The sequence below is a fragment of the Equus asinus genome, chromosome 25 (assembly GCF_041296235.1).
Source record: "Equus asinus isolate D_3611 breed Donkey chromosome 25, EquAss-T2T_v2, whole genome shotgun sequence".
Taxonomy (NCBI): domain Eukaryota; kingdom Metazoa; phylum Chordata; class Mammalia; order Perissodactyla; family Equidae; genus Equus; species Equus asinus.
The window spans coordinates 38,395,939-38,404,725 of record NC_091814.1 but is presented as its reverse complement, the minus strand read 5'-3'; the positions used below and the strand labels follow the sequence as shown (position 1 = coordinate 38,404,725).

The 8,787-nt window shown below is 39.6% G+C and overlaps 1 long non-coding RNA gene across 1 annotated transcript; it reads left to right on the top strand.

Moving 5' to 3' along the window:
• The first annotated feature begins 763 nt into the window (after positions 1 to 763).
• Positions 764 to 8,544, top strand: LOC139041973 (uncharacterized). Its single transcript, XR_011498101.1, has 4 exons — positions 764 to 1,579; positions 3,004 to 3,130; positions 3,323 to 3,588; positions 6,681 to 8,544. It is a non-coding gene; the product is annotated as an uncharacterized lncRNA (long non-coding RNA).
• The last annotated feature ends 243 nt before the right edge of the window (positions 8,545 to 8,787 follow it).

Genomic DNA, 8,787 nt, shown 5'->3' with positions numbered 1-8,787 from the left:
AACACAAAGTATTCAAATAAGTAAACATATTTTCTAAATCTTAATAAAATAGATGTAAATATAGCATACATATTGATTGCAGAAGAGATTATCATATAAAGATATACTTTTATTGTATCAAAAACTTACCTGCTAATGAGAATTAAACATTTTATTAAGAGCTGAATTTGTTACATAGAAATTGAGAAAGTCCCTTTTGGATGCCTTAGATCTCTTCAAAAATAACTACAAGCAATCTTCTGCAGAAAATGACTTTTTCCCCCTGCTTATTATACGCTCTATAGCAAGCAATAGCATTTAAATCATTCCAGTGACCTTAGCATGACCCTTCAGTGATACTCAAAACACACGTTGTCGAGAAGGTAGGCAGTTTCTTGTCCACTAAAAGGTTTTTCTTTTAAAAGTAAATGACAAAACTAATACATGCTCATGCATACAATTTAAAATATGCAAATAAGTGGAAAAAAGAAAAGTAACACCTCATAATTTTATATCTCAGTGATAATCATTGTTTCCTAATGTGTATCTTCACACTAAACATTGTAGCAACCAAATTTTTCCTATACCCATCAGTGAAAAAAAAAGTCTCACTGAGTATTCATAGCATCATTTAAAATAGATGTATATTATTTTGTTCTATACAGCATACTTTATTTAACGAACCCCCATTTCTAGACATTTCAGTTGCTTTCATTGTTTTTTCCATTGTGCTTGTAGCAGCCACACCTGTGGCTTCATGGAGTATTTGCTTCGTTCGGGAAAGGGGGAGGAAGCTTGAGTCTGGTTTACAGATGTCTCTGCTGACACCAGTTGGACATGGACCACTGAGGTCCCAGCAAAGCCATCTGCCCTGCGGTTGAAGGATAAGGGAGATCCTCCCAGTGGACAGCACTTTGAACAGTCCACCTTGTGGTCCATTTTGCCTGGAAGGAGAGAAGACCTGAGGACTGACAGCAAGGAGGTTTGGGAAGAGTCGGGTGGGTGATACTCTTGAACTAGGCTTCAGAATGTGTCCCTCATGAGTGCTGCCCAAGGAGCATCTACTTCAGAGGCGAGTCTCTGTAAAACAGTGGATATGGTGAGCTGCTCTGTGGATGTCCCTCAGCCTTCTCCCCAGCTACGCCAGTGCTTGCCTGATGTTTTGTGAACAAAGTAGGATTCAGGGCTGGAGGCTGTACATGCATTCAACAACAAAATGTCTTCTTACAAAGACTGGCTTGGTCATTGGCCCCTTTGAGTGCCAAGTTTTCTAAGCAATGCCCAATCCTGAACATTTCATATGGTACCACACCTCAAGTGAGGTGTGGAGGGATTAGCCACCTTTTTGGACCCCTTCTGACCCAGCAGCACCAACTGTGGAATACTGAACTACCAGGACCTGGGTCACTTTTTGGAAACAATAGCAGGGCTCAGTGAGTGGGGCAGCTTGGCTTTCTAGAAGGAGTTATTTGTTGCCCTGACTGATTCTGCTCCAGAGAACCATCCACAAAGCACTTGAGACTGTGAAGAATCCACGATAGTTTCCACCACCATTCTCTAGGTCTTTTGAACTACGTGAACTGGTGATAACCTTTGACCGGTAGGACTAAGAGATGAGTGTTCACCATCATCTCCTATGGGTTTCTATTCATTCTCGTCCCGGTCTACCTATGTGGGAACGACCATGTCTTGCTATAGAGCATTGAGTGGTGAATTGTAAAGGTGTTTTAGGCTATACATATGCTCTTCCTCAAAGAAGAGGCTTGGAGGGCAGAGAATCCAGTTGGTTCTATGGAAGACTTTGCTTATCTTTAATATGCCCTACACAATGCTGGTTCTTTTGCATAATATTAACTTGTTAATCCGGGGAATGATTACATATTCTGTGCCTTAAAATTTTTTTTATTTATTAAATTTTTATTAAAATAGGTATGTCATAAAGTTTACCATTTTAACAATTTTTAAGTGTACAGTTCTGTGGCAGTATGTCTGTGGCTTTTTGCCTCTAAACTTGAATCCACCTCTGTTTTCTATGGATACTCCATTCTCTCCAATGCCATGACCATATTTCCTGCCTGCCAAGAGGCTATTAACTGTAAAACAAACCACTATATTAGTAGCAATATTTTATTAAAAAGGATATTTCTGGCATTTCCTTGGATGTCAGTTATAAACCATATTAATATTTCAGAAATATCAGGTAGAAAATGTGCATCAGAGAATTGAGGGAACATTTAGCTTCTCTGTGTCCTGTGGCAGTGGCAGGAATTAAAAAAAACTAGTTCTGAAGGGAGAGTCACTTTCTGTATGATGTCCATGACGATCAAGCTGGAAACCTATAGCTTATTGGGCAGTCCCAGGAGCACCATGACACTGCCTGGACAGGAGACCTCTGAAATAAAATGTATGTTTAGGATTGTAGAGAATAACAGGGTGTCATGAGAACCTCAGAAAATAATTTTATTAAAGACTAAATCACCACCACCAAGGAAAAGGTTTTAATATTTACTGAGCATCTGCTATCTGCTGAGAAATTTACATACATTTCTCATTTTTACCTCAGTGCAATCTTGGGAGGTAGATACAGAGGAAAGTAGGTAGATTTTCAGAGGCAGATAAGCAGACTCAGAGTGTTTAAGTAATTGCGAAGATCGGATGCCTGGCAAGTAGTGAAGCTGGGGTTTGACACTTGGTCTGTGGACTCCAATGCCTGTGTCCTTCTCCATCACACCAGTTACCTACTGTGCTTCGGCCACGCCACACCATGATGGAAACAACTGAACTCCCTAGTCTCCTTCTAGCCTTGAAGTTTCAGTATGCTCTCCTTCTTCATGACACCCTCCTGGTCCCCATTGCCTATAGAATCTTGTGTTGGCTGATCACATACTACTTTGTGATGCGTTTCTATTTTTTAATCCACATTTAAAACTTTGTTATTTAGTATTTTAAATATTTATGCCCTTTCTCTTTAGTAGATGCTAAGTCAAGAGAGGGAACTGACTTTGATTGTTGTATCTCCCACAGCATTTTACAAATTGTTGATGCTCAATTACTATCTATTGACTCGATTTTAATGAGTGTTACGGAGATGTTTTCTGCTATAGTTGATCTGAAATAAAAGTCATAGTCAAGATCATTTGAAGGCATTCAGGTATGGTTCATGGGACAATTCTTATACCCACAATGTTGGAGATTCGGGGAGAGGGATGAGGGAATTAATGGGATTTTAAAGTTTGAGAATAGTTTTTTCATTAAGAATTTCTCTAAAATATTTTCACTTCTTTGAATCTTTACTGTAAAAGTCCCCTTAGATTTCTGCTCTTTATATTTTGTTCTCAATCAGATTACAGCCCACCTCCATCAAGGAAACTTTGCTTACCATACAGACGACCTTACTGTTTATACGTCAGAGTCTTAACGTTTTTAACATTTCAGAAGACTAATACTGACCAATTTCCATGCGGAAATATCCAGCAAGATCAAACGGGGGTAGGAAAACAAAAGCTAATTTCATTCAGAAGATTCTGTCTTCTCTCAGCCTTGGTGGTTATTTCCTGCTTGAGTCACTTCCCCTGAGAGGGTGACACTGGACAGCAGCCTCGAGAGCCGGTGAGAATCGTCTCAATGAACAACAGAAGATATAAACAAACTTTCTTTCAGTTCATGGTAGTACTTATTTTACACTGGAAACTATGTGTAATTCAAACTACTATAATTCCCATTCTCATGCCAAATGTAATCCTGGAGGAGGCTATTGCTGGCATGTGGTCTGGAGTTTGTATTGCACCAAAGCCAGTAGTTTGTTTTTCCATCTGGGCTAGGAACAGAGCTTGCAAGATTTTTTTTTCTGAGTTACTCATTCTCTGGTAAATTCCAGTCTTGGGCTACTGTAGGACATAGGCAACGCATTGCCCCAAGAGTTGGAAGTGTAATACGGCCCTTGTTTAAAGGTGTTTTGCTACTGGAAGTACAATTAGTTCTACTGAGGTTTGTGTTGGCCACCTCAGGCTTGTGGGTTTGGTTCAAAGTTTTGATTTAGTTCTACAAGGTTTTATGGCTTGGCTACCTGAGGGACTGGCCCTCACACAACTCCTTCCTCCCAGCTGGGAGGATCTGCAGGAGTACTCGGCTAAAGATTTCCAGATTTTACTTTGGAATAGTCCTGATGGTGGCTTAAGTGTTCTTGGAGGGTGATCACATTTGGAACTCCTCTATCTGGTCTGACATGGCTCCAGTTGTTGGCTTCCCTGATGGGGAGATGTTTAAGTACTCCGTCTTAAGAATGCACTGAGTTTTTATTGCACTGAATTGGTATATGGGGTTTCTCTAAGTTTGGAGCCTGTATCAGTTTCCTATTGCTGCTGCAACAAATTCTACAAATGCAAAACAAGGCAAACTGATTTTCTTGCAGTTATGGAAGTCAGAAGTCCAAAAGAAGTCTTAAAGAGCTAAAATCTAGGTATCGGTAGGGCTGGTTCCTTCTGAAGGCTGCAGGGGAGAATCCATTCCTCACCCCTTCCACTTCTAGAGCACCCCGGCAGGCCTTGGAGGCCTCACTCCAATCTCTGCTTTCATGGTCATGCTACCTTCTCCTCTACTGTAGTCAAATTCACTCTGCCTCCCTCCTACAAGGACTCTCTGATTACATTTAGGGCCCACCTAGATAATCCAGGATAATCTCCCCATCTCAAGGTCCTTGATCACATGCACAAAGTGGCTTTTGCCTATAAGGTGATATTCACAAGTTCTGGAGATTAGAACATGGACATCTTGGAGGTCCATTATTCAGCCTACCACAGAACGTGATGTATCTGAATTTGAATCCATATTTATGTTTTCTACTTTCTTAGCCTTAGATTGCTCACGTCTAAATGATGATAATAATCCTTATCTCGCACTAGGTTGATGGAAGATTTTGAGGAGTAAAGTATATAAAGCATCAAGGACCCAATAGGCATTCAATTAATGTTAGGTTCTTTTCCTGTCTCCTATCTGAAAACTTAAAGATTTCAGTTTGAAGGCAAGTGAGTCTTTGAGCTTTATAAATTGTGCAGTACAAATACAAACTACTAAAAATACTTCTGCCAAAGTGGTCATCACACAGACAAAATACTGGTTAATGTCAGTTAGGGGTCCAAGTCAGTAAGAAACTATAATGTAATGCAACAGAGAATGTATTTTTGTGTTTAGAGATGTAGGTATTGTGATATGAGTGGAATTAGAAGTTTCCCAACTTAAATATGATATTGAGGATTTTCTGCTTTCAATATCTACTCTGATTTGTTTCAACAAATAAGACCACTGTGTGTTTGGGAGAAAGGGAGGGAGAGAGGGAGGCATATCATTCTTCAAATATAGAATGGTTTTTATTTAGTATGAAATAAATTAAAGCAATGATAATTTGTTTAACAAATACTAATTGAGCATCTCTGATGTATCAGACAGTGGCCAAGATGTTGACAACATAAAGATGAAAAGCCATGGTTCCTGCCTTTACATGGTTTATAATCTAATGGAGAGGCAGAAGATAAATATATAATTCCCCAAAATTAGAATAAGAGTTGTAATGGGTATCACGGAAACACTGGGGAAGAAGTACTTAAGTCTGCTGGGAGAATCGGGTAAGATCGTGTTTAGGAGCTGTGGGCATTCTTGAGCCAACTCTTGAGGGAGGAGAAGGTGTTTTCCAGATGAGTATGAGGATAGGGCCATCTAGAAAGAGGAAGCTGTATCTGGAACTGTACGAAGGACCACAATATTGCATGCTCACAGAACCATGACTAGCTTAATGTGGTAGGAGCAGATAGGCATAGAAATTTATCTTGAGGAACAAATATCCCTGACATTGAATTCAAGGATGAATTCAGGTTGGTTTTGTATAAGGACCCCTCGATAACATAATGCCAAGTTCACTTATTCAACAAATGGGCAGCTACCATGTGCAGGAGAGAGTGCAAGGCTCTGGGCAGACGGAGTTCAGCGGACATTCTTGCCCTCCAAGCGCTTCGAGTCTAGTGTAAGAGCTTATGTTGAATGTATTCAAACTCTAGAAATGTGAAGAGTTTGCAGTTAAATGCAGTGGATATTTCTTGTGCTGAACCTTTATAAAAGTTGAGGGTCATGAAAATTGGAGTTAAAACAGAACTTAAAGCCCCCTTATTTTATTATCCAGCTGCAGTAGTGATGATTGGCTTTTCACCAAAGATTTGCACTCCCCTTCCATGGTGAAGGGTAATTACTGGGCAGCAGCTTCTTGGCAGTGGTCAAGGACGGCATTTCTCAATTCCCCTTACATTTCAGTGGGGACATATGACTAGCTCTCACTAATGGAATCTGGCACACATAACTTGTTGGCTGAGATGGTTAAGAAGTAGGAACCTCTTCCATCTTCTCCCTCTTCTCTCATCTTCTGGCTGGATGAAAAAAAGTGAGATATCACCTTACACCTGTCAGAAAGGCTATAATTAACAAGACAAAAAATAGCAAGTGTTGGAGAGGATGTGGAGAAAAGGGAACCCTTAGATGCTGCTGGTGGGAATGCAAACTGGTGCAACCTCTATGGCTGTTTTCAGTATGGAGATTTTTCAAAAAACTAAAAATAGAAATACCATATGATCCAGCTATACCACTACTGGGTATTTATCCAGAGAACATGAAATCAACAATTCAAAGAGATTTATGCACCCTTGTGTTCATTGCAGCATTATTCACAATAGCCAAGATGTGGAAGCAACCCAAGTGCCCACCAACTGATGAATGGAGAAAGAAGATGTGGTATATATATACAACGGAATACTACTCAGAGAAGACAAAGTCACCCCATTTGCAACATAATGAATGGACCTTGAGGGCCTTATAGTAAGCAAAATAAACCAGACCAAGAAAGACAAACACCATATGATTTCACTCATATGTGGAAGATAAACAGTGGGGTTGGGTCTTCATCTTATTATGAATGACCAACGCTTTTATTTGACAAATCTAATTGTTAGACATATCTCCTTTTTATTGTGGTAGAATCTGATTAAAATCTTTTAGTTTTAGCTATTGATCTCTGGAGCAAGGCCAGGTAAGATAATATGTGTGGTTGTGGTATGGAGAGGCTTCCTTATTATGGCATCGCAGAGGGAAGAGGCAAGTTCTGGAGGCCCAGTCAAGCTGGTAGGCATGTTACCTGGAAAGGAATGTAAGAAAACATCATGCAGAAGACAGTGTGATCAGAGGCAGAGACGGTGTTGGGAGAGGCTATCTAGAAGCTCAAGGTGAGCCTATAATGGTCAAGAAGACCCTCGTGTGATAAAGACCTTGAAGACTGAGAGTTCAACATGTAAGTCTAATAATGGAGATGAGGGGCCAGATATATCTTTTCAAGAGAGGTGACGGGGCGCTTCTTCAGAGTAGATGAGACAGGAGCAAGAGAAAATCATTTACCCCTCTCTTTATGTCCTTCATGAGTTTTATCTTCTCCAACCTAAGCAAACCTTTCTTTCTCTTGTTTTTCTTAGTCTACGGGCTTTATGCAATTCTTTTCACTTTCCTCTGGGTTCTTTTTAAGTTGTGTAGAATTAACTATAGTACTTCACATGTGGCCAGTTTATTGCAGAGCTCATAAGGCAATTATTCTACTATTTGAATGTTACACATAGGGTAGAGCGTTAGAAGGCTGGTCTTTGAAATGAAATAGATTGTGTTTGACTTCCTAGTTTGACTTACAAACTGGGTGATTTTGGGTAAAGTACTTCTCTGAGCTTCAATTTCTACATTTATAAAAGAAAATATCATGCTGTATCCTATGGTTATTGCTGTGTTAACAAACTACCCCAAAACTTAGTGATTTAAAACAATAACCATGTATTATTTCTCAGGAGACTAAGGGAGGGTTGGCTGAACTTGGCTGGACTCTGTTATGTATCTGGAGTCAGTAGGTTGGCTGGGAGATGGTCCAATTTAGGAGGACTCAGCTGTGATGACTTAAATGGTCTCTCATCTTCTAGCAGGCTGGTCTACAAGTGTTCATATGGGGACTAGCAGTGTACCAAGAGAGGGAGAGTGGAAGTACACAGGCCTGTGAGACCTGGATTCAGAACTCATGCAAAGTTACTTCGGTTGCATTCTTTTGACCAAAGCAAATCCAGGCGCAATTCAAAGGGTAAAGATTCCGTCTCTTGATGGGGGAAGTAGGGGAGTTACAAGGTCACATTGCAATGGGAAGCCATTGAAGCCAATAATGCAGCCAATCTACCACAAATACCTACCTCCAAGAGGTGTGATCAAGAGTAAGTAAGAGATTATATAAAGTACTTAGCACCCCGTAGGCAATCAAAAAATTCTAGCTCTTTTTCCTTTCATTTTTCTCCCTTATTTCTTTCCTATTAATGAAAGCTGGAAGTGTATTCGTTTTCTTAGCTTCTACATTATTATTTTTGGACTTGAAAGAAATCCCAAACTAACTTTTTTATATGAATCTGTCTGTTCCATTCTATAATTATATAACATGTTATATTTTCTGGTCCTAAATGTAGAATTTAAAATTTATCTTTAAATAAATTAAAATTTATTATGTGTATAATAATGGTCCATATGTTGTGCATAATAGAGAGGTGGTTAGGGACACCCACTCTGGAAACAGATTTCCTGGGCTTGAATCCCTGGGGCAAGTTACCTAATCTGTCCTTTGTAGAGAGAGAAAAATAATAGTACCTTGTATCATATGATTGTTATGAGAATCAAATGATTTAATGTTTTTGAAGCCCTTAGAATGACGCTTAGCACATAGGAAACTCTATATGAGTAGTTGGTAAACAAATG